Here is a 26,454-nt window from a genome sequence, read left to right as displayed (position 1 = left end):
TCCATCCCTCAGTCTTCATTTATGTTTCTCCGGATGTTATGTCATTTCCTTAAATTGGCTGTTTTGAGGATTTGCCATCGGCCCCCACAGTGTCATATCCTGACAGTTCAATAGCCACACGGGAAAGTTGGCCTCCTCTGTCCAGCTCCTCTTTGCAACCTCTAGGGAAGGACTCTGGCTGGCCTAGCTTGGGTCACATGCCCACCCTTCAGGCCAATCTGATAGCCAAGGAAATGAGTTTCTTTTTTTTTTTTTTTTTAACTTTTTTTTTATTAGTTTCAGGTGCACAAAACAATGTAATTGTTAGACATTTATCACTTATATCCCTCACACAGTGACAACTCCCCTACCCCATCCACTACCCCTCTGACATCGCACAGAGCCATTACATTTCCACTGTCTCTATTCCTAATGCTGTACTCCGCTTCTTGTAACTATATACATATATATAATTTCTATGATGTACCCCAGGTGGGTTACCTGTTCCAGTTTATGGCTAGGAGAGACAGAGGGAGAACAAAAATAATAGATATCTGAAACTAGGATTGTGACAACTTAAAACCCACTTTACTTAATGGACAATTATGCTGAGTGGTGCCCCCAGCATTTCTCCAAAATGCATAATAAAAGGTCACTCCTATTCAATTATGCCTGGGGCATAGATATTACTCTCCCCACTCCACCCCCACAGATGATACAAAATGATACCATTGAACATTTTAGACAAAGAAAAAAGTAGTATGATGGAGTTCTCCTAAGAGGAAGGTAAAGTAGATTATTTTAAAGATACAGTGGTAGGGGTGTGGGGCGAGTGGGGGTCATTTAAAAACAAAACCAGGTACCAGCAAGTCCCAGAACTCACCAGAGTGGCATTGGCAGAGCCTCCTCCGGTCTGGGATCCCAGAGTATCAAAGCAGGACCGCCATTTCCTCTGCCAGCCACCACCCCCACCTCCCAGCAGGATTGGGAAACTTGGTCAGGAACAGTGCCTTCAGCTAGAGGCTCTTCATTAGCTGAGAAGCCCAGCCCTGCAGGAAATCCCTAGCGAGGAACAAGAACAATTTGAAAGGATGCAGGAGGCATTAAGCCAGAATGGTTCTCCAGGGGGTGGCGGAGCTAAGTGGAAACTCAAGCGAAGAGAACCGAAGGGGGACCAAGTGGGGCCATCATTCAGGAAAGAAAAAGAATGCTTACCATCAGGGGAGAGGGCAGCGTCTTCACTAGGAAGGGGAAATCAAAAGCAAAATAAAGAGAAATTTTAACAGAAATCAATGTTTTAAAAACACACATTCTTACTTCCTGAGAAAAGTTCTGAAAACTTAGAGAAGAGACAGAACTCACTCTGATGTAAAGAATATTGGACAAGAACCAGAAGCTGGAGGTCTGGCCTCCTTTAAACCAGTGATGCACTGACTTTGTTTCCCCATTTGTAAAACGAGCTGACAATTCCTGTCTTGTATACAACACAGTAGCATGTGAGAGTCCACTGAGATTATGAATAGAAAGACAGTTTTTAAAACATTAAGCAACACTATTGTGATTAATTAGGTTAGGTGAATAATTAGAAAATGACAGAAATTGGGTCACTATAACGCTGGAAGGCAGGAGGCAGTGAAAGAGACCACTTAAGGCTTAGGACTCAGGTGAGCTGGCATCCTGCTCAGTGACATGAATGGAAGCAAAAGACTCTATGTTTTTTGAAAAGCATATATGATGGCTGGGCACCTACTATATTCTCAGTCCCTTGCGAGGTGCCAAGGATAATGTAGAAGAAACACAAGGTAGCATTCCTAAGGCTTACTGTCTATCAAATGAGATAAGCATGCACCAATAAGTGCATGAATTATAATAAAAGCAAGGCTGGGATGTTGATAATAAAAGTTAAAAGAGCTCAGAGTACAGCTCCATGGGCTGGTGGACCAGGGAGGGGTGCTCCTGCAGTTGCTCTTGAAGCAGGATTGGGCTAGGGAAGCAGAGAAAAGGGGAGAGAGAGAACACGAGGAACATAATTGAGTACAGGTCCGGACGGCCGTAGTGAAGCGTGTGTGTATGACGTGGTGGGAGGGATTGCCAGTCTGGATAGAACAGTGTAAGATGGGAGTGAGGGACGATTATTTTGGAAAGGGCATTATGTCCAGTTACAAAAAGTCTTAACATTAGGTGAAGGGATTGATCACAAAGGAAAGGGAGCCCACCGGAGACCTTGGAGCAAAGGAGCTGGCTTGGCCAAGTGGTGCTTTGGGAAGGTGGCTTGCAGTCACTGGGTGCTGAATCAACAGGAGAAGATGAGACTAGTGGCAAAATACTCAGTTTTCTTTTGATGAGCTCAGGAATGCAGGGGACGACAGTCAGGTGGTTGCAGAGGGATTGAGAAATACTAGGAGAAGAGATGGCAGGACTTAGTATCTAATTTCATGTGGGGAGTGAAGGATGATCTGGAGTAAAGAACTGGCTTAGCTACAGGGAGATGTAAGCATGTACTAACTGTGTCCTGTGACTGGCGGGGTTAGAGGCAAAGGAGGCTTCCCAGAAAAGTGGCATGTTCATGAAGTCTCAAAGGTTACGTCCACCTGCTGTCAGAGGGAGTAAGGAACATCCAAAGAGAAGAAACAGCATTAGACAAGACAAAGGCAAGAAGGTGTGGAAAAGAGACACCACCACCCCACCCCACCCCCAGTGGTGCAGAAGTCTCTGAACACACGTAGAGAGGGAGAAGGCTGGAGAACTAGGCAGGGGCCAGGTCACGCAGGAACTTGAACTTCATGCAGCAGGAATGGGAAGCTATAGAAGGTTTTATAGCAAGGAAGAGACACTGTCAGATTTTCATGTAGCTGATTATGCAAATAGAGAGAGTTGAAACATATTGATACTCCCAAAATGAAGTGTAATGTGATTCTGAAAGCATTCTCTGATTACTTCGAACTGAGGAAATTGTGTTAGTCTCTTACCATTCCTACGTCTCTGCCTTTATTTTTGTACGTACTGCCTTTTAGCTTAATAAATGTTACTGCTATATTTTTTGGTGCATAAATGCTCATATTTAGAGCATCGTTGTAGTTTGCAATCAAGTTCCCATCTTGGCATCATTTACTGTTTTGTGCCCTGAATTCAACCTTGTCTGTTACGTGTGTGATAGTCAAGTTTTCGCTTTTATTTTTGTTTTGTTTGCTTGTTTGCTTTTGCTGATTAGGTCTTTGCCCATCTGTTTCATTTTCAACTTTCCAGTCATTTTGTTTTGGGCCTCCTGCACATAGCACTGGTTTTTCTGCTTGAGAACTTAAATTGAAAATCTATTTCTTTTGACTAATACATTTTTCCTTTTATATTTTTAATATGATAGATATGCTTATCATATTTGGTCTTCTCATATGCTTTCTGCTTTGATTTCACTTTAGGGTCTATGATTTTTTTGTTTTGTTAATTTGGTGTATGTGTGGGTTCATAGTGATAGTTTAGAAAACTCTAAAATTATTCATTCTTTAAGTGGTTACCTTCATCATATTAAATATAGTATATTTAATCCTCTATATCCTTAGTAGCTGTGGACTGTCAGCTCTGCAAGATGATAAAATTTACACACTTCTCCCACCTCTCATTTTCTTATTTTACCCATTTTTAGTTGATGGCGATGATAGTGATAGGGTGATAATAATTCTGCTAATCTTAACTTTATAATTTTTAATATACATTTTTTTGCTATTACTTGGTGCATTAGCCCTAAGTAGTAACTTTTGACTCTTGGCTACCTGTCACCTTCTCTCTCCCCTCACCTTCCAAATTTGGTTAGTTTCAGTGTTTTTCATGTTATTATAGTTGATTACAATTTACATTATGTCCTCTAACCATAATTGCAACAGGTTTTGTTTTTTTAATTAGTCCTAAAACAAATTGTTAAAAAAATTTCTGCCACCCTTTCTCTATTCTCTACTTGTTGGTTAAAGTTCAGCCTCTAGTTTAGTCCAGACAAGAGCCTGGTTTGTTGTGTAACCACAACTTCTGGGTTATTAGATGTTTAGCACAGCATTTGTATTTGAACAAATGTTTGAGTATAAGATTTTTTAAATGTTTTCTATTTAATTCTTAATGAAGTTTTTAGCATGACATGGTGCTGCAGAAAACTCTGACGCCAACCAAATTTTTCCTCCTTAGAAGAGAAACTTTGGTTTGGCTTGGTTTTATATTATCTGTTTCGTGTTTTTGTTTAGATGGTAAAAGAGTCTTTCTTTACCTTTTGGACTGATAGTTCCGTATCAACTTATTCTGAGACCATTTATGTTTTGGTTTGGTTTGGTGTGGTGTTGCTTTAAATGTAGATTTAAATATCTTATTTCTGAAAAATGTTTTGTAATTATATTTTTCCAAATACATTTTCTATTCTATTTTTTTCAATACTCTTCATCAAGTACTGCCCAGTCTATTTATGCATATGTACAGGTCTACAGGGCCTATTTTATCTTCCATAGCTATCATGTTCTTTTTCTAATAATTTCTAACTGTTCATTTTCATTTTGTTTTGCTCACTTTATCAATCCTGTTCTTAAGCCCACTGTTTGATTTTGAGCAGTGTCTGTTTACCTTTTCGTTGCCTCTGATGGCTCCCTAATTTTTGTGATGACGTTATGTTTCTCCCCCACTTCTCTCCTGAGCTCTGCTAGCTTTTTTTTTTTTTTTTTTCGTCTCTTTCAGTTGTCTTGACATTTCTTCCTTGAGCTCTTATTTTGTATAAGTGATCTTTTTCATTAAGGTTCTGTTGTTGTTGTTGTTTGTCTATGCACATTTGCTTGGCAGTTTCCTTTAGCTCTATGGCAACACAATCTGGTTACATGTTCTTTGTCAATTTGTTTTCTCTAATCATTACCTTCTTTTCTTGCAGCATCTTTGCAGAGCTCTTCTGTTGGTTTCTTTTTTATTCTGACTCATATTTGACTGAGATAAGCTTGTCCTTAACCAGCTTTTTTTGCAAAACATTTATGGGGTTGGGGCCAGGACATGATTCCATCCAGCAGAGAATCTCTTTCATTTACCGAGATGCATCTTAGGACACACATGCATTTGTGTACATATTGATTTAGCCTTGTCTTCTCCCCCAGAAGAAAGAAGAGGTAGGCAGTTGCAAGACTGATTAGTATTGAAACTATCTTCTCCAATCTGCCTCCTCAATAGACTACTTACTGCAGAGATGACATGCCTAGGTGTTTTCTTGTTTATACCACCTCTTCTGCTTCTAGTGAAGCCAGGCAGAGTCCAAGAATGTTCTCACAGACAATCCATTCACTGTAGACCAGTTCTTCCCCGAAAGATGGCATTGGTTCTGCTTTCTTTGATGAACTCTATACTCTGCAGATTTGTTTGAGATATGTGGCAACAGACATCTTTTAATATCTACCTGCCTCTGGTTAGAACTTCATTGCATTTGGCAGTCTTTCCTCAACAAACATGATGTTTGCATTTCTGGTTTTCATTTCTCTTGTTGTTTTGGAATGAATTCAGAAAGAAGGGAGCAGGGTTGTCTTAACACTGCTGTCTTAAAAGTAGAAGTTCCTTTTAGAAGGCTGTAAACCCCTGTCTTGCTTCCTATGTATCTCCAGCACTTAATACTATATCTGGGAAAAAGAAGATGCTCAATAAATACTTGTTAAATAAAATGAATAAATAAAAGAATGAACAATTCTCAAATGTAATAGTTGAGACATAGCTGCATTTAAGGCCTCTCTTCAAAAGAACTTCAGCAACTAATTCTTCTGGTTCCTCCTTGAAACAGCGTAACAAGGCACATTTCCCAGGCTGTTTCTCGTGTTTCAGAGATCTCCTACTAGCTGTTCTCCCATCTTTCATTATAGTTTCTTAGCATATCCTGCTGTCACTCAGTATCTCAGCCAAGTCAGAGAACCTAGTACACATGAAGCAGGTAATGCTACAGAAACACCTTACATGGTGGGGGCAGGGAGTGGGGGTTTCTTTCTAGTCTGGTGTGTAGCTTCAGTTTTCATGGATGCATTTTGAATTTGTTTCTCCTTGGCTTACTTCTGAAATCGGAAAAGCTCTGCATTTTCTTTACCATAAATCTTCAGAAAACTAAAGGCAGAACGGAATCATTCTGTTTGGGTAAGGAATAGAGATCATTGCTCACATTTCCCATAGCAACGGGTTCCCAGGTCCCACAATGGTCAGGACTCCATCCAGATGCAGCCAGGAGGAAGGATTCTTTGAGAATTGGAACCCCACAAGACATGGCTACTCTATTCAGCCCTTGTGAATTTCCTGGGGATCTTCAGGGTGGCTATGATCCAAGAAAAGTTCAGCCTGGCTCGTCATTAGAGATACTGAGTCCAGATTTCTTTCTGGTTTCCCTTTCAAAAGAGAGGAACCTTTGACTCAAGGAATGTACTTCTGAAGTCCCTGAGAACAAGAAGTATGACACAGACTATTCTTATGCCTTGCATGTGAAGCATAATGGGCACTTGAAAAGTATATGTATTAATTTTGATTTTCCTTAGGCAGGTAAAACCAAAAACTGTCCTACTCACTCAAAACACTTCAGTGACTAAGCCCAGACAAAATGCCTCATTCCTTTTAGAGCTCATCAGTGGATGATTTCCGTGATTTTTTTCCTTCGTCTCGAGTCTCTCAGACACCTCCAACTTGCTCATGCTCTGTACACTTCTCCCTGCTGAGCTGACTGCAATTACTTGCCCACACCGCCCATGTCAATAGACATGGAGTCCACAGATGTGCTGACTGCCCATGAGTGTTCATGCCAGCCTGCAAGACTAAGATGGATAGGACCGCAGGAAAGAGAGGGCCTAAGAGACACACTACAGCCCATGTTAGTATTCCTAACATAAGCACGATGACCAGCCATCTCTGCCCATAGCCAGGAGTACCAATGCTTTCTCAAGACATCCATCGGTATGACCCCTAGAGCCCACATTACCAAAGCAGAACTCCTTCTTACCTGCCTAAAAACCCATGTCTCCCACCCAGCCCTGCCCTGGGGACCTGGATGGGATTTCAGTGGGGGCACCAAGCATCTTGGTCTGTCTGAAACAGTCCCAATTTATGTCTAGTGCCCTGTCCAATTAGGCATTTGTCCCAATCAAAAGTGATTTTTGTATGATAAATTATATGCTTTACCTCGTTTAACTTATTGCTTAATGTTCAAAATACCGGTAGTGTGAGTCGGAATGCTCCTGGTTATAAGAAACGTTCTTCTCTTCTTCCTACCTTTGTAGAAGAAGAGTAGGACTCACCAAGGGAATGAGGTAGACAGGGATCTGAAGTCCAGGCACACAAATGACCTAGAGCAGGTGAGTGGGAAAAAGTTGACACTACCAGGGTGGCCAGACAGGCTCAGAGAAATTTGCGCGAGGCTTGCGGGGGTGGGGGGACACTTATCCCAGAGATTGGGGGCTGGACTCCAGGCTCAGGGGAGATATTCTGTAATACAATCTCCAGGTAAAAAAGACAAGCATTTATGGAGGATAGGCATTTTGTCGGGCCCCCTTTCCTCCCTCTTTGTGTCTGCACATTTCAGCCAATAATGCACCAGCAATTCCCCTCTGTTATTTCATTTATGGCAATAACTTCGGGTCTTGTATCTGGCCATAATGGTGATCTATGTATGCCATCTACAGTGGGCATGGATAATGAATCCTATTTTATTTCTTAATTAAGAATTTGAAAGTACCGCAAATTACTGCAATTAACATGGATTTTCTTCCTCATTTATTTACTTATTTAGATGCCTGAAATTGTAGCCTTAGCTTAAACCAACTACAGGGTTCAGAGCCTGTTAAAATATATAGCATTCATTAAAATATTTATTTTTCCCCAACAGTGAAGCTGCAATTTGGAAATGCTGGCGGTATCTATATATGCAAAATGCTTCCCCAAAAATATATCTATTGAATTCAGTCCATCCATCTTGGTAATTTAAAAAGTTGAATCTATTGACAATTCTTTGTGACTGAAATAAGCTAAGATTTTCAAAATAGCCTGTTGTTATTTTGACTTTAACCAGTATTGTTTCCCTTTTCAAAGTCCTTGGGGATATGAGCATTAGCATATTTTCAGAAGTTCAATGCTCACTAAAAGATAATAGCAAGTTGAGGGTGGCTGAAGTCATCTCACTGATTTCAAAACAATAGTACTTTGAATAAACTGTTCAGCATCAAATTATCTAGTAGTTTTGAACATTCAACCTTAGTCTTCATTCTTGGGTTTTCGTATTTGTATTTGGTTTTGTTTGTAACTGGTTTGCATGGAGACACAGCTCAAGACAGAGTAGTTGAAATTAACCAAAAATATGTTTCAGAAACACAGACCCTTTTGTGTGGGCCAGTAGCCACTGGAAACTACAGTCAGCAGGGTTGCAAATGTGTACAATCCTACCAGAAAGCAACTGGGAAATGGCATCTCAAAGGCCTTCAAAGATGCAAACCCTTTGAAATCCAGCTATTCCATTTCAAGGAATTTATCCTTAGGAAAGAATGAAGGATGTGTACCAATATTTAGCTACAATAGCATTCATGGCAGCCCTGTTTATAACAGCAAAACAAATAAAATGAAACACCAAAATGTACCGCTATAGCAGATTGAGTAAATTATGGTACAACCTTACATTGGAATGATAAACAGCTATTAAAAACTGTGTGGTTATCTATGGCTATGTTACCCCAAAACTTAGCATCTTAAAACAACAAACATGTTATCTCAGAGTCAGGAGTCTGTGGGCGTGGCTGAGCTTGGACCTCTGACTCAGGGCCTCTCATAGGCTATAGTCAAGGTGATTGAATCATCTCAAGGCTTATCTTGGAGAGGATTTGCTTTCAGGCTCATTTAAGTGGTTGTTGGTGGGATTCAGTCCTCCTGGGACTATTGGTTGGAGACCTCCTTCAGTTTCTTGCCTCAGTTCCACTGCCCTCCTTTCTCTAGGGTTCCTCATAGCATAGCAGTTGACTTCATCACAGAAAGCAAGTCAGAGAGCAGAAGAGGTTGATCGAGAGAGCCACCAGACTCTTTTTGTAACCCAGTCTCAGGACTGACAGCTCATCTCCCTTGCCATATACTATTGGTTAGAAGTCAGGGGTCCAGCCCACATCCCAGGAGAGTGAATTACACCATGATGAGGACACGAGAAGGCAGGGATCCTTGGGAACCATCTTAGAAGCCATCTACCACACAGTTGAAGTTTGACAAAAGATATTCATAATGTCTTATTCAATGAAAGAAAAGCAGGTCACAAAAAGTATGTGCAGTATGATCCCAGTTTTGTTAACTAAAAACAGAAAAATATACATCCATATATACATAAATATTCATGAAACAATCTGTAAGGATTACATGGGTTAACAGTGGTTATACCTGGATGGTGGAATGACAGATGAATTTTATGTCTTACTTCCTAATCCTGTATTTTCTATTTTTTCTAAAATGAACATGCATTGTTTACCATTTTAAAAACCAGTAAATGTTATTAAATTTTAAAAAGCAAATTAAATCTTCTAGATTTCTTATTTCTGACCTCCATTGTCTATCTTTACAGGACTACTTCTTGCTTACTACTTGAAGTCGACTAATAGAAGTTCACAACGCCTTTTATAGAATCCCTCGATCCCACTCTGACCAAGGAAATCGTAAGTAAGTTCTAGAACTGGTCACTGTGTTTGTGTCTTCTAAAACAACTATTATCACCAAAAATGCTACCACAGAAAACTAACATTATTTTTCCTTCAGCGATTGCTAGGACCACATGGGAACTATGATTGACCTGAGAGAACTGGGTCCCATGATAATATTTTTCCCCTTGAGCCAGTGTCTTCCCAGCTCAATTCTGGTTGTTTGCAGACCACAAGCTAGCACGATCACGTGGCCAACTTCTCTGCAAAATTCCAAAGGGATAGGTTCTATTTATTTGTCAAAAATAGATGAACAGATCTGACACTGCTGAATATATTTGAAAGTTTGAAAAAGGAGAGGGACTGGAGAGTGAGAAGATAAAGTCATTAATAATCCCCACACTTCATTAGCTTTCCTGCCTCATGCTATCAGGAGGGTCTGAATTGGGATGTCGCTGGTTCAGGGATGAAATAACTTCGCCAGCAATGTAAATGTTATCTTAAGGTCACTTACTGATGAAAACTACTGTTTTGCCAAACATAGATTTTTGGTTGTTTGACAAGCAGACAGCTGCTCTGGCCAATATAGAGCATGATGGAAGCTGCTTAGGATGGATGAGCTGGTATTCATGGGGTTTCCAAGATTGCAGGGAATTAGAATGAGGGAAGGGATTAGAAACCATATTCAATCGTTTCCAAGATGGCAGGGGATTAGAACCAGGTCTGAAATACTGGTGGTCTCTTTCCATTGACATCTATAGTGCAATAGCTCGTGTAAGAGATAACATTCAAGTCTTGATGGTTTAATGTTACCAAACCAAAAAGTGTCCACCCACTTCATGTTCAGCAGAGCCAAACACTAAACACCAAGTTTTGCAGTGGAGAAATTAAAAGAATTTTTTGGAAGGGCACCAAGACAGGAGAACAGCAAGCTAGCCCTCAAAATCTAAACTCCCAGATGGTTTTTAATCAAAGGTTTTTAAAGAAAGAGATTGAAGGTCAAGGGTTAGGTGTCAAGGGTTAGTTCTGGTATAAGCTTCGGTGGTTTTCTTTAGTCTGATTAATTCACTTCCCGATGTCATCTTGTCTGGTGTTTTCGTCAGTATGGTGGGGTGATCTAACCAGGTTGAGGAACCAAGATTCTGCAAAATATCTCATAATTGTGCGTCAGTGATGTCATCTTTAAAGCAAAAGGCAGAAACTAAACATCTAGTGACCTTTGTTATTGTTTAAGGTATCATTATTTTGTGTTTAACTAGCTACATTTTTCTGTTATCTCAAGCAAAATGTACTTTTAAAATTTTTTTTATGGAACTTGCTTTATAGGCAGGTTTCTAGGACATGACTAACATACTTTCTTAATATTTGACTATAAGCTATGTGACAACCAAAGCAACTGAAACATTTAGTTAAAGACTGTACCTATATCTCTGGACTCTGTGATCTCATACCTAAACATATTTCCTGTTAGCTGCCAGTTTATTAACAGTAGATCACTTTTCTCTCATATAAGGCCCAAACGGGTGTTTGTCTAAATGGTGATTCAGAAGTCTAGGTGCTTCCTATCTGTGGCTTCGCCATCTTATAGGGCCTCTGAGTTTTATGCTGAATTTTCTGCATCCACTTGGTTGACAAGGAACGAGAAAGTGAAGATGGCACACCCACTTCCTCTCCACCATGGCCTACCATTGACACACATCACATCCCATTGGAGAGAACTGGTAACATGGGGCCTTGCCTTGATGAAAGAGGCCTTGCGTTAGTCCCTGTCTGGCAGTCACTTCCCCAACAAGGCCACTCTGTGCTGGGGGAAAATATATCATGGGCTTAGTAAAGAAAAATCATAGTGTTAGAAAGTTCTTGCTCAGGAAATTCTTAGTGGGCATTTAGACATCGATCAAAGAGCAAGACTTAATGGACTTATCAATGACTGAGTAATGAATCATTCTGTCCTATTTGAAGACACTTCTAATATTAACCTTCTCGTGGTTAAGGCAACAAGCCACTGATAACAAGGCATTAAAGGCTCAGTGCTGTTCTATACTGGAAGTGCTAGGCGTGCCTGCCAATGCTGAAAATCCACAAAACCCACTGGAATTTCAAGATACCAACCTTCAAACACCTTTCTCCCCCCCTCCCCTGGCCCACCCCACCTCCTCCCACCCCCACCCCCTTAGTTTCTTATTGAGTAAAATAACAAGAATAGAATCTACCTCTTAGGGTTGGTGTACCCAAAGAAATACTCCCAATACACATTATCGCACCACATGAGTGACTTCTCCAGAAGTATCCACATATGATGAATAATCTCAGAAATGCCTTACCAGTAGTACCACAATCTCCGATTCTTGTAATATCATTGTTACTATTAGGCTACAGTGATGATAATTAGCGCTACCACCACTAATAAAATCATAACGCCTTTTCCCTACAGCACTTTACATTTAGGTATTTGACTCTCATGACACCCTTATAAAGTGGAAAGGAGACTCACTATTATCACACCCATTTCATAGGTGAGAGAACTGAGCCTCATGAAGGCTAAGGGACGATATTATAGCCCAGTCAGAGTCGCCACTTGACTCTCAAATCCAGGTCTTTGAACTCGAAATGATACTACTCCACCAAATGTAAAATGAGATCTCATTGGAAGAACTGGAATCAGTGAGCAGACTTAGTCTCACCCTGTCATTGTCCAGATGAGTTAGGGATGCCTTTGAGGATTGTTCCTTTTTATACCACTGGCCTCAGTTTCTGTTATCTCGTTCAAGGTTAGTCAATCTAATTGCACCTGGGTCAGGCCATGGGGAGAAGGGCAAGTAGTGTTGGTGATACCATTTTACAGAGGCCATAGTATACGGGGTTCCTGGAAATTGCTCCAAGGAACACGAGTGGAGCCCCACGAAGGAGGAAAAGGGGACAATTTTTCTCCACTTTGGCACATTTTAGGACATCACTGGTCAGCATCACCAAACTTAGTGAGCGGAGTGACAGACAGGAATCCACGTCTAGGGTTTTCTTTGACCTCCATTCAACTCTTTATCCTCTTTCAGGCCAAATTTAATGACTAATTCTTTAGTGACTTTATCCTTTCTACTGATAGCAAAAAAAAGAACTGTTTCCGGTAGCCTCAGGTTTGCAGTATGAAGTCTTTGGAGACCATATTTGACTCTGCCTTGGCTGACCCCAACTGCCAGTAGCAGTGAACTACAGTGGACATAGATCTCCACGTAGAAAGCAGCCCCCAGACCCAGACCTGCTGCTGACTCTCGTGTTGACACGAGGGTCATTTAGATCCTTTAGATTACAATGCCCTCATCTGTCAAATCAGGTGGATGATGCCCACCCTCTCTACCTCCCCCACTTTCTTATGGAAATCCTGAGACCTTGGGGCTCCAACAAGTCAGTAGACAGAAAGTGCTTTGAGAAGCATAACATGCTGCATGAATGTAGCAGAGAGTCATCATTATCACTGTGCTATTGCCATTATTATTTTGTGGTCAGCTCAGCTTTTCTTAACACAGAGCAGTTAATGAAGTGGCAACTGTATTGGTTTCTCACTAGGAGGGAGAAGGGGCCAAATGAGGCTCTATTTTTATCTCATTTTAGTGTCCAATTTCTTTTCTTTTTTTTTCACAACAGCTATGACTAGTGGGTTTATAAGTATTTTAATTACAGTGGCATTTCATTATACTTAGCCCTAACAAAAATCAGGCTAAGGACAATTTTTTTTAAAATCCTAAAAATGGTGGATTTCCCTAAAGGCTGAATTAACTTTCACGAGCTGCCAGAATATTGCTACCTTTGATCTCACTTCTAAGCTTGGTACCTACAACTTTTAACAAATTATTTTCTGCGTAACCAAAAAAAAAATTTTTTTTAATTGTACCTGCAGGTCTACTCGTAGAGAAAAAAAAAAAGAATGTCAAAATCTATTAGTCATCAGGCTTTGGCTCATAAATTGTCCACCAGCTGAGATGCATTTTTCCTGGGGCCATGAGGACTTATGGGAATAGGAAATTTAGAAATCGACATAAAGACAGACCAGAAGAACCAGGCAGATAAATAGAAAGAATGTCACTCCTGACCCTGGTACATGGCCAATTTATTGCTTCCTGCAGAATTTCAGATAGGTTTGCTTCAGTATAATCATCAAAAAGACAAGGGAACACCTGTCTCATTAGAAGGAAAAGTGAATGTTGCAAAGTAAAGAGTCTAGTCAAGTTGGAAGAGGTTTAGTAAGCATGTGGCCCAAAATAACCATTTTACAGGTAAGGAAACTAAGGCTCACACAAGTGAAGGGAACATCCATGGTTATACAAATGAACCAATATTAAGGTAACCCCTAAGGAGAGTATATTAGTTTTCTATTGTTGTAACAAATTACCACAGTTTTAGTGCCTTAAAGCAACACATCTATTGTCTTACCTTTCTGTAGGTCAGAGGTCTTACATGGCTCTCATTGGGCTAATATCAAAGTGTTGGTGATGCTGCATTCTTTTCTAGAGACTCTGGGAGAATCCATTTCCTTGCCCTTCCCAGCTTCTAGAAGCTGCCTGCATTCCTTAGCTTATGGCTCTTTCCTCCATCTTCAAAGCCAGCAATACAGCATCTCTCTGATCTTTTGTTCTGTAGTCACATCTTTGACCACAGCCAGGAAAGGTTTTCTGCTTTGAAGTACCAATGTGATTAGATGTTGTCTACTTGAATAATCCAGGATAATCTCCCTATCTCGAAGTCAATAACCTTAATCACATCTGCAAAGTCTCTTTAACCATTATTGGTAACAGATTCACCAGTTCTGGGAGATTAGGGAGTGGACATCTTTGGATAGGATGGCATTATTCTGCCTACCACAGGGAAGAGGAATTTACAGAGAAAGAAGATGCTGAGTCAATATAGAGTTGATTGGTTGGGATACCTGTTGCAGGTTAGGGTCTCCAGGAATCTGGCTCTAGACAGACTTGTGTGTTGGAAGTAAGCGTGTTCTCAGGATCAACTCCTGCAGGGGAAGGGAAGGAGGTTGGAATGGGCAGAGGGAAGAGCTGGCCTACTGGATTGTCACAAAGCCTCAGCTGAATGGGACTGGCCCATCAGAGTTGTCATGAGGGGCTGGGCCTTTAAACTTGTTTCCCTCTAATTGTTACGACCACATAAGCAGTCACAGGATGTGGGCTGCCTCAAGGAGGGGTTGTGACCTGAGGCAAGTCAGCTCTCTTCTGACAAGGACAACTCCAGTAGCAGGAGAATGTTTCCTTCACTCATGAAGGAGGATCTAAATACATAAAGCTTCTACTAGAATACTACCTTTCCCTAAGTTTCATGTCCACATTTGAAAAAATAATAACAAAGTTAGCTGTAGTCTGTTTGGAATGATACCTGACTGACAAATTTCACAAAGGGGTCCTAGACTCACAACTTACAAGTTAGAAGGAAAAGAGTCATGTACTTTATCAACAGTGTAAAGGTAGACAAGACAAGGTCTGTAAGGAGAGTCAGACCTTTGATGTTGCATGAACATGGGAGCAAGAGCAGGCAAGGGTCACGTGGAGATAAGAGACTGAGTCAGACATAGCATTGACCCTAGAGGAAAAAACAGGCAGATCATGGGTTCTGGGGACTAAGATGCAATCCCAGGTCAAAAATCCAGGACTCTATGCAAACCACAGCTAAAAACGAACATTGGCAGAGGCTATGGGCAGGGGTGGTAATGCTGCTCTTGGCTTAGAAGGATTCCAGCAACTTCTAGCAGAGACTGGTGGTCAAAACAGTAGAGCCCATCATCCGTTGCGGAGGTAGCTAGAGAACAGATAAGAAATCCTGTTTCAATAGAACTGAGGAAAGGGCAAGAACCTAATTACCAAGGAAAAGGGCAGGCTCTATTAGTTTATGCAGGTGGGCTACAGTCTCGTGTCATCTGGCCCATGACTGTCATTTGGCCCAAACCCAAGTCTGATTTTGGCACAGGAGTAAAAGATGCTCCAGTCACCTGAGTAGTGCGAGGTTATTCCATATGCTCACTCCAAGGGAAGCCCTTTCACAGAACGTCAGGGCTGACCTTAATGTTCATTTTAATGGCATGGTGTCTGTGAGGAGGGTACAAAGGATGATTTGTTCCTAACCTTGAACCCCTGACGCTCTCAGTCTCTCCAGTCAGTGCTGAGCCCAGCCGCTGCACCAGAGCTGCTCTGCTAGTTGTCCAGACAGACATCATGGATTCCCAACCACCTCCATTTCACACATCCAGCTGCAAAGTCTAAAGGAAATGGTGTTTCAGAAAGGGACTTCTTACATCTTCTAGAAGGCTGTGTAGACACTATACTGAGTCAACCGTACTTACAGACAAAAATGGATTTGATTCTCCTACATGCCTTGATTCAAGTGGAGAGAACAAAGCATTTCAACACAGTAAACATCACTGCCTTCCTGAAGGTCCTTTCTCGTATGTAAATATCAGCAGGAATACTAATAATAACACCTTCTGACTCTTATAAGGCTTCACATTTTACCAAGCACTTCCGTCTACATTACTTCTGGTGAATAAGGTAGTACTACTCGAGGGTGGGGGATTATTATGCCTGCTGTACAGATAAATAAATTGAGATTCAAAGAGTCTGAGTGACTTACCTTAAGTCACAAAGTTAGAGTCTGAAATTGGACCCAGGCCTATGAATCCAAGTTGCTTCTAATACATTATCATGAAAAGTCTACCCTAGTAGAAGACCTTTGTGTTTTACACCCCCTGGAAGTTTGGGAGAAAAGAGAATCAAGAAGCCTAGAGAAAGCAGAAAGCTGAGAAAAAAAATAGTCTGACTTGCACATTTTATCTTAGGTCAGTCCTCAGATTATTGCTTTTAAGTCATTTTTTCACTTTGCCTCAGTGTTTTTAACTCACCAGAGCATTCTCACACCCTTATCCCATTTGATCAGCCCAGAAACCCTGTGAGGCAGACAAAGCACGTCTGACAGAGGAGGACACTAGAGAGAGGTTAGATGACTCACCCAGGAACAGACAACCACTTGGTGGTAGCGTTGGAGCTGGAACCCAAATCTTTGGAATAAGAATGGGGAGGGAGAAAAGTACCTGCTGAAAGGGATAGGAAGGAAGCATTAGAAGTTTAATCAAAAATTATATACATTTCACAATAATATGTAAATCAAACCATAATGCTGTACACGTAAACTTATAGAGTGACATGTGGCTATTATAGCTCAATAAAACTGGGCAAAAATAAATTACCACAGATATCAAAACAGTGTGATAGAGGTATAAGAATACAGAGACCAATGGAATAAACTAGAAAGTCCGGGGAAAAACCCGTGCATTTTTTGGAAATTTGGTACATGACAGGGGTAATTAAAAATAAAGAGGCAAAGCACAGACTATTGGATATGTAGTGCCATAACAATTGACTCTCCATATTGGAAGATTAACGTTAGAGCTCTGTCTTATACACAAAGCAACACAAAATATTGCAAATAAACTCCAGATGGATTTAAGGCTAAAAGCTAAAAAAAATAAAATAAAATAAACTTTTAAAATATTAGAAGAAAATTCAGGAAGATATTTTTATATCTAATCAGGAAAGAAGTCCTTAAGATTCAAAAAAAGCACCAAAGAAAAAGATGAATTAGATTACATTAAAATTGAAGACATCTATATGACCAACAATACAATGAACAAAGCAAAAAGAGCAGTGAGAGATTTGCAGGAGGATTTGACCAACAAAGGATTAATATCTAAAATATGTGGGGAGGGAAGAACTACAAAAGCCAACAGCCCAATGACAAAACAGGCAAAACATAAAAATAGACAGTTCACAGAAATGTAAATCAAAATAGTCTATAATAATACGAAAGTTGTCCTACCTCATTAATAATCAAGGAAATGCCAATTAAAGCAAAAAGATACCATTTCACACCCAACGAATTGTCAAAAACAAAATGGTTCGATAATGCCAAGTTTTTTGTGTGAAAGGGACATTGCCATTCTGGAAGGAGAACAAATTGTTTTAGCCCCTTTAGAGAGCAATTGGGAAATATCTTATACATGTGAAGAAATGTTTCACAACTAGTTTTACATCTAGATGTATGCCCTAGAAAAACTCACTCCTATGTATAATATGACACGTAAAAGGATGTCTATTATTGCATTCTTTGCAATATTGAAATTTTGGAAACAATCTAAATGCTTATCAACAGGGCAATGGAAAAGCAATGCACAATTCAGAGCAGTGAGCCTCGGTGAGCCAGATGCATGTATCGAGAAGGATGATTTTGGAAAATCCAAGCTGAGTGAAAAGAATCAAATCATATTAACATACCATTTACATGCACATTTAAAACATACAAAACAATATTGTCTGTCACTTTTGGATTCAAACATATGTGTGGTAAAATCATAAAAACACAGATCCTGCAAGCACAGGAGAATGAATTCTCAGAGGAAGAAGTAGAATGGGATCGACGACAGCTCAAACGGGGTTGAACTGAACCTAAAATGTTTTATTTCTTTAATTAAAAAACTAACACAAATTTAGCAAGATGTTAACATTATAACATTTTGTGCTGTGGATATTGGGTGTTTGATATAATAAACAATTCAGGAAAGAAAAAGTTATTCACCAGCAACCTCTATCCTCAGTGGAAACGAGAAGGCAGTGGGGAGCATGAGTCTGCAGGACACAGAGCTAATGGCTTTGAAAATTATTTTGGCTTTGGATTCCAGCTCATGCACACCCACCGAGACAGTTCCACACATGGGACCAGAGGGATCATGAAAGAAGCACTGCCAAGCAAGATAGTCAAGGCACACAGGGGGTCCCGGCCAGCCCCAGCTCTGCCAGAGCATCAAAAACAGCATTCTGTGGCTAGGAATAAGGCCCACGAATAACAAAAACATAAATACAATAGGAGGGTACTTCTCCCAACTTAAAAGAATTCAGAGTAAGCCAGTCCGGAGCTAATATGGTGGCTAAACGATGTCTCTAGGATTCAGGATCTTTCCATCTTTCTGCTCTACTGTCCCTAGTATGTGAGTTCCATCAACAAGATCACTTCATTATCTGAGATGGTCACTGCAGCTCCAAGCCATCCAGGTGGCCAGCAGGAAGAAGTAGGGGAGGAAGAGCAAAATGGTTCCTATCAGCTCTCTATACTCCTCTGATATTATTTTTTTTTTCCTGGAAGTCCTTAACTCACATGGACATTTTATTGGCTGTTCCTAACCCCAAGGGAGGCTAGGAAATGTTTTCTTTAATTCATTCGGCCCAGCGAAAAAGTTGGGAGTCCTACTGCTAAGGAAGAAGGGGGAATGGCTCACTCGTGAACAGCTAGCAGTGGTTGCCACAGCCAGTAGTAATTCATCATGTACTTATGAAGATGTTGCCTTCCTAGCCACTCAAGAAGGAGTCTAGACTAGATGATGGTTTCCTTATTGGAGCCAATCATCTTTGCTGTTCATCACTTCACACTTTGGTCAAACTTCTACTTGAGACAGTTATACTTGAAGCCCCTGTCTGCCCATTTGCCTCCCACCACCCCAGGGATAGGTCTGAATTGAGCTGTTAACCTTTTTCTCCCTCCATAGTTCTGGTTCTTCGTTTATGCTTTACCCTCCCTACTCGTGAGGCATTGCTATTTATCTTCCACGTTCACCAACTGCTAGAAACACCCAAATTTACCTTTCTAACTTACCTCTTCCAAGGACCCCTTCCTGGTTTGTGGCTTCCTTCTCTGAGACCATCATATTGTCCATTGTCAATAGTATATCTTTCACTCAGAGAATCAGATATTTTTATCGAGGATAGGCCTTAGATTATCGGGCCCAATGATTCGCAACTTTTTTTTTCAGAGCCCCTTCTTCAAGTAAACATTTATGTGAAACCCCATGATAATGTATAAAATGAATAAAATGGTGGGGCGGGGAGAGGAACCTCAAGCCTTTTCAGAAAGAACATAATCTGAAAAGAGGATATCTTGAATCAAGACATTGTTACCCGAGGACAGAATTGAATTGTCCCTGGTCATATAGCTCATAACAACAACAGTAATAATAACCGCATCAGCTAACACTTACCTTCCATGCCAAGCACCAGTCTGAGGGCTTTACACAAATTAATTCAACGTGCAATAACTCAAAGTCATTCAGGTAGTCAAGGGCAGAGCCAGGATTTGAGCTAGGTGCCCTGACTGCAGAGGCTGTACTTGGAACCATTACGTTATAAGCAGTAAACCACAGAGTCTAAATAAGAATTCTAGCCTTCTGATTCCTAGGCCAAATTCTCTTTGAATTGCTTTATACTAGTTTATTAGTTATAGATTCTGGGTGTATCTTCTTACCTTTGCTTTTCTCTGTACCTCATACCTATTTTCCCCCTGCATACATTAGGCATTTGACGAGGACTTTTGACAAAATATCTAGGCTCAGTGAATAGAGTCCAGGTGGTCTTGACAGGAGAAGTTGATGGGATTTTTGACTTAGCCCAGTAAGGCCATTGCCTAAGAACTAAATGGAAACATCAAGACACATCCTTGGTCACCTGAATAGAAAGCCATGTTTCCACCAAATTATGTCTCCAGAGAGAAAAAGAGAGAAACTCAGGCAAATGTTCTGTGCATCTTTTGAGTCAAGCTCTGGCAAGGCAGAAAGTGGGTATATTTTGTCATTGTCCTGTACTTCTTTCTGTAGAGTGGTGGTATTGGATGTCCATCCAGGGACTAGAAAGGACAGAGCTGGGCCCGGCCATATCCACTCTTCCATCTGGGAAGTTGAACTCTGCGGGAGAAAGCACTCACTCCCCAAGTCAGTGCCGCTGTACATTCATGCTCCCACCCTCATGGCTGGCTGTGCTTCCTCAGATTCATAGGCACTCATCATCAACCCTGCCAGAGGGAACGGACTGCTCCTTCCTCTTCTTTCAGATACCAGCATCATCTACCCATTTGACCAAGCCAAAATTTGGGGGTCATCTCTGACTCCTCTTTCTCCCTCCCTACCCTCATTGATACTGTCACTAAGTCTTATTGTTGCTCTTCCCTTCATATTTCTCCAATCTGTCCACTGCCCTCATTCCATCTTGGCTTTAATTTGTTTCCAAGCTAACACTCTCCAATCCCTACTTGGCATAACAAAGCCAGAGCTTTCAAAAACCAGAATTGGGTCATGTCACACACATATCCTTTTTTAATGGTTCTCTATAAACTTTGGGATAAAGTCAAAACTCCTAAAGTAAAAAGCCAGGTCCTTCAATATCTGGCCACTGCTTTTCTCCCAACTGTACCTTTTATACCTTGGATTGCATATTCCAGGCACCCTCAAATCCTGGATATCACAAAATGCATCATGAGCTCCCTAAGTTGTGAGCCTTTGCATGTGCTGCTTCCTCTGTCTGATGCCCTCCCTGTCCCCACCTCTCCATCACTATTTGTCAAATACATGAGGGAGTTTGGGTGTAGGGAGATCCAGAAAAAATGAAGGACAGTCAAAGGAAAGAGGGATAAAAATGATAAAAAGAGAAGCCAGGAACGTGGAAAGAGGAAGAAAGTTTGACCAAAGTAGGAAAAAATTTTTTTTTTCCAAAGGCAGAGGTCTAAGAGCGTTGTTTCTAAGACCTCAGTTTCTATTTTAAACAAAACTGGAGGGTATGAACTTCACTTAACTGACCCCCAGTATAGAACTATAGAACTCAAAATGCCACCTAGTCACCTGGTGACTTACAGAACAGAGCAAGGACTTGAAGCCTTGAGGACAGGTCAGAGGAGCAGTAATTAAAGTCAAGGCTGAGTCTGGGCTCCACCTTGGGATTCCATAGATGTGCCTTTCTGCTGGGACAGAGACTACCTTGCTGTCTTACTGAAGTGAGTCACATTTCCACTTCCCTGGTCCTCTCCACAAGACCTAGGGAAAGACACACTCATTAATAAGTTGTCTCCGGCTCTTGAGGGATTTTGATCACTTATGCATGATGACTCATAAGAGATGCCAATCAAATTCAGGACTGAACTGATAGAATAACTAATATCTTTCATGTAGCAGCCGAGAGCCCAGAGAAAAGAAAGGAAAGGACATGCAACGCCTACAATGTGAGACCAAGCGTCATTCTCCCAGAACCCGAGGAAGCTCTAGCTCACAAGTATGATCATGCTCAGATCTTGAAGGCCACCCAAAGGCATTTCGGCAACTGATACGAGCAAAGGCTGGGTGAAGCCCTGTGTGGCAACACCAGTTTCTGGAGGGCCAGTGCTTCATGCCCATTACTGTAATGATCCATTTCCAAACCAGACAGTTGAAGTAGGAAAGGTGAATGATCAGAGACCATTCCCATCCTCAAGGCCAACCTGACCCCTAATAGTAGCAGTAGATGCGAACAAACCCAGTTCTTCACACATATACTTTATTCGGTGCTCACAACCCTCTTTGAGAGGAGAAGTATTACCCTTATTATTCAAAAAAGGTTGGAAATTCAAAAAAGTTAAGTTACATTCCCAAGGTCATCAATATGGGGGCAGAGCCTGAACATAAACCCACCATGAATATCAGCAAAGCCCATATCCTCTCCTACACTTCTCTTCCTTTCAAAAATCAAAGTTTTCAGCATCGTAATGGCTTCAGGGGCTAGCTCACCTTAGAGGTGGTAGAAGTGAGGCATATGGTGGATGATGATAGCGGCAGAAGGCGAACCTGAATTTCTTGGCTCCCAGTTCGCCTCTTTCTTCACTATAATTCACTGCTTCCTGGACTTTAGCAAGTAGCGACCTAATTGCCACATTCATTCAACAATTTATTTTACAAATATATAGTGAGCCCTTACCAAGGGCCAGGCACTGTGTGAAGCCAGTGGGATACACCAGGTTAAAAACAGACACATCTCTGTTCCCGTGGAGGTCACATTCAACTGAAAAGACAAACATATACAAAATAATTCATCGGGGTGGGGCGGGGGGGTGATAAAACAGGGTGAAGGTGGCAGAGAGCAGTGGTCCAGAGAAGAGGATATTATTTTTTAAAGGATGGTCAAGGAAGGCTTCTCTGTTGACACTTTGAGCTTCCCCGGCAAAATCCTTTCCAACCTAACCTACATCTTACTCGTGCCCAAAGCATGGCATTGAGCTGACAATGAGCAGGTGAGACACACAGAAGAGTAGACAAGGGGTCCCCAGGTAAGAAGGGGAGTTTAAAAGTAAGCCCCAGCACTGCCACAGCCCTGCCATGGGGCAGTCCTCACAAGTAGGGAGGACAGCCACCATCTAGCTTGGGGAGCAGTATCCCAGAGCAAATGGCCCAATGACTCAACAACATAAGGAATATATTATATCCTGACAATCTGATAATAGCCAGCCTTCAAACACCTTCTGAACACCCTCCTCTTACTAGAAAGGGAAGTTGGAGGTAAATATAATACCTGGAGAATTTTAGTGGGGGGAAACAGGCCTTTAGGTATGCTTCAGCGTCTCATTGAAAATGCTTCCCTCAGAGACTCGGGAGGTTATATCTCCAGGAAAGGCACTAAAAGTAAAATAAGCAGACTCTGATTGCACCTGAGGAACAATATGCTAGTCTGTGCCTGTCCAAGGCCCAGAGAAAAAGCTTTAAACAGAAATTGCCAAGTACAATCTATTTTATAACTATAGAGTGATATATCTATACACTGTGTAGTGCAAGTTTTCTAAAAAGGTTTAGCAATCAAATGAATCAACAACAAAGAAAACCAAATACATTACCCCAATATATTTCTGTATTTTACTACTGAAATCACCCCCAGGAGAAATCTGTGAAGCTGGGGACTCGAGGGAGGCCACAGAGAACGGCTGGCTGTAGAAGCCGCGGGACAGGTCTAGTGCTAGATGCTAGGAAATGGAGAGAATTAGAACAAGTTAGGAAGGGCAGTGAGAAGCTGCCAGATGCCAAGAGCCAAGAGGCCTGGTGCCTGCAGGTGACAGGAACAGCCCGACAGGGTGGCATAGTTTGCTGCTTGTTGTAAGTGCCGTAAGTCATGCTGTAGATGAACTTGGCAGGAAATGTGCGAGAAGCTAACACGTTCTGTGTATCCTCATCTCTCCCGCCCATCACCACTCCTGCTTCAGGAGAGTCTCAAATGTATTTTAAAGTTAACCCTCCGTCTCAGCTGAGTATTCATCCCGGACTATCTCCTAATTAGGCCCTTCGTTCTCATCTGGTCTCTCCCCTTCAATTAGAGTCTTCCTCAACAAACACATCATCTTCCATTTTTAAGGGGAATGAAAAAAGGGAGAGAGAACTTTCCTTGGTCCTGCTTTCCCCCTAAACTTGTATTCCGTCTCTCCACTTTCCTGAATTGCCACACGTTAAAGAAGTACTTCCATACTCATGGTCTTCCCTTCCTCATCTCTATCTTCTTTAATACCTCCCAGTCTTCTTTCTCGTCCCATAATTCCACAAAAACTTTTCTAACTGTCAGAAACACTAACTTATCCAGCCCTTTAGTCTTGGCAGCATTTGTCTCTGTGTAACTGTTGCCTGGACCCAACGTCTTAAAACGTTCTCCTCCTTTGGCTTACATGACCCTGTTCCCCTGGTCTCCCCCAAAGCCTTTTCACCTCCTTCCAAGTCCCAAGACCCCCATCACCACCTTAGTCCCTCATTGGGGAGAAGAGACCAGAATCATCTAACCTACTACATGTTTTGAGGTCACATACTCTTTAGAAAATCTGATAGAAGTTTTAAAGTCTCTCCCCAAAATATGGTTTATATATACATATGCCTGCATGTACCTATATAAACATTATGTCAGGGGAGGCTCACAGATTCCCTAAATTAAGAGCCTCTGTCCCAGAGAATAGCCTTTTGTACAAAATGTAATTATGATATCACGTGGCTTTTCCCTGCTGCTTTTAAACCACAGGTTTCTCGTAAGTTCTTAGCTGTAATAGAGCAAAGCCCTTTATCAGAAGGCAGGAGTCCAGAGTTCTCATCCCAATTTCCACACCTTTAAGACTTGAACAAGTCACCTCTCTAACCCAAAGTTAGTTCCTCTGTAAAAATGGGCATTATAATTTCTTCTCTGCCACATAGTGTTGTTGTACAGATCCAAGGAGATCAGAAATTTGGAAATGTTTTGTAAATTTCAAAGCACTACAAAAATGACTACCATTAAAATCATTGGTTAATCTCCTTAGAGGTGGATTTGAATCCTATTTTGGGCACCGTGTACTTGACTAGGGTTTGTTTCCCAGTTTGTAAACTGGAGTTGATAATGGCTATTCTAGCTACCTCATAGAGCTCGTGTATCAAAGCAAATGACAAATGTGGAGCGATTTTGCAACTCAGCAAGACTGAGCTGCCTGCCATCTCTCGTCCTCTCCTTTGTCTCTCTCCATGTGCATTAATCGAGCTCCGTGAGCCCAACAGAGTGAAGTCGCCCTCAAGAGTCCCACCGTGCCCAATGATGGAGAATTCTTACGAAATGGCTCTAGAATCAAATTATACTCCAGTGAATTAATCATGGCTAATGTAATTATAAGAAGCAGCAAATAAATTGACAATCATTGGCTCCATATTATTTTTAAAAGGGGGCATGGAGAGAAAGAATAGAGTATGTGAGAAAGATTATCCTTTGTAGCAATAATCATGCCTCCTGGCCACTTGGCCTATACTTGAACCCATCCCAAAGAACGCTAGAGTCTCTTTGGTATACTGAGTTGCCATGAAATACTTTCGGACCTGAAATCCTGCCTTACCCTGATGCATGAGTGTTCGTAGCCTCTAGTACGTGTGCATAGGTTTCCAGTTCCCCTTGAAGGACCTTGGCTACTGGAACCATTGTGCCTTCCTTGTTCCCAGGCCTTTCTTCTGTGCTCCACTGTGCCCTGCTCACATCCAGAGAGGCAGGGGTCAGGGATAGATGCAGACAAACTATCAAGCTTAATGTGGATCCATCTCTTCCTTTTCACCAGGTTCTATCTGCTTTCAGAAAGAGATGGGATTCCCATGGTGCTGTGGGAAGGGAGAGGTTAGCTATTATCTGGTGAGGACAAGCCAGTTTGCTGTCAGAATCAGATAACACAGCAAGAAGCATTTCTCAACAGTCTAGACCTAAAAGGGATAGAACTGGCCCTTCATTGCAGAAGTGAGAAGGGATGAGTATCTTGGGCTCCATGTGCAGAAGAATAAGGAAATGAAACGGAGGATAACATTTATTGAGCCAAGGCCATTATCGACGTTACTTCATTCAATTTACTCAACATTACCCTCTGGCACAGATTTAGTGTCCCATTGTTATCAACAAGGAACCTTGAGGTCAGAAAGGCTAAAACTTGCTCAAGATCGCACAGAGTAAAGAACAGAGGGACCCCACATGCTAGGCTATTTTCGTTGTAGAAAACTGGCTCACCAAAGGCAACAGAGGTCATTCCAAAGACTGGACACACCCAGAAAAAGACAAAGAGTGACTCTCCAGTTGTGTCCTGTCCACAGACATCCCTCTTGAGAAAGGACCTTTGATTATGGTGTGATAGACATATACTATAGGTGAGTAAAGAGACTGCAGCCTGATACTTGGGTCTGCCATTCACCAGTTTTATAAATGTAACTCAGTCCCTTAAACTTATCTATAAAATAAACATAATATTATCTCTCTGAGAAATGTGTAAGTTGTGTAGTTCTAATGCAATGATATTTGTGAACATGCTTTGTCTTCTGCTGTGTCCTCACCAGGTAGAAAAGGTGGCATTGCCTTCATTCACAGGACTGCTAGGAAAGACTACATGCTTGGCATAGACATAAAAAGGGCTGTAGAGGTCCCAGGACACTGGATAAGGATGAAGCAGGAGCCCAGAATGCTGCTGAGGTCTGATAATT

The 26,454-nt window shown here is 41.4% G+C and overlaps 1 protein-coding gene and 1 long non-coding RNA gene across 6 annotated transcripts in view; one reads left to right on the top strand and one right to left on the bottom strand.

The window, feature by feature from the left end:
* Positions 1-26,454, top strand: part of SLC14A2 (solute carrier family 14 member 2) — a 421,518-nt gene that overhangs the window by 231,308 nt on the left and 163,756 nt on the right. For 3 of the 4 annotated variants that reach the window (XM_019739711.2, XM_019739714.2, XM_074340040.1), the window contains exon 3: positions 9,545-9,639. The gene's annotated coding sequence lies outside the window, so the exon portion shown is untranslated. The remainder of the gene's footprint in view (positions 1-9,544; positions 9,640-26,454) is intronic. The other variant, XM_019739713.2, reaches the window with a different exon arrangement.
* LOC109451449 (uncharacterized) overlaps positions 1-26,454 on the bottom strand; it is a 33,945-nt gene that overhangs the window by 4,990 nt on the left and 2,501 nt on the right. For both annotated transcript variants that reach the window (XR_012498756.1, XR_012498757.1), the window contains exon 2: positions 16,620-16,704. This is a non-coding gene — a long non-coding RNA (uncharacterized LOC109451449). The remainder of the gene's footprint in view (positions 1-16,619; positions 16,705-26,454) is intronic.

The sequence above is a fragment of the Rhinolophus sinicus genome, linkage group LG09 (assembly GCF_036562045.2).
Source record: "Rhinolophus sinicus isolate RSC01 linkage group LG09, ASM3656204v1, whole genome shotgun sequence".
In the NCBI taxonomy this organism is placed as follows: domain Eukaryota; kingdom Metazoa; phylum Chordata; class Mammalia; order Chiroptera; family Rhinolophidae; genus Rhinolophus; species Rhinolophus sinicus.
The sequence above is the reverse complement of the archived record's forward strand: the minus strand, read 5'-3'. Positions and strand labels throughout refer to the sequence as shown.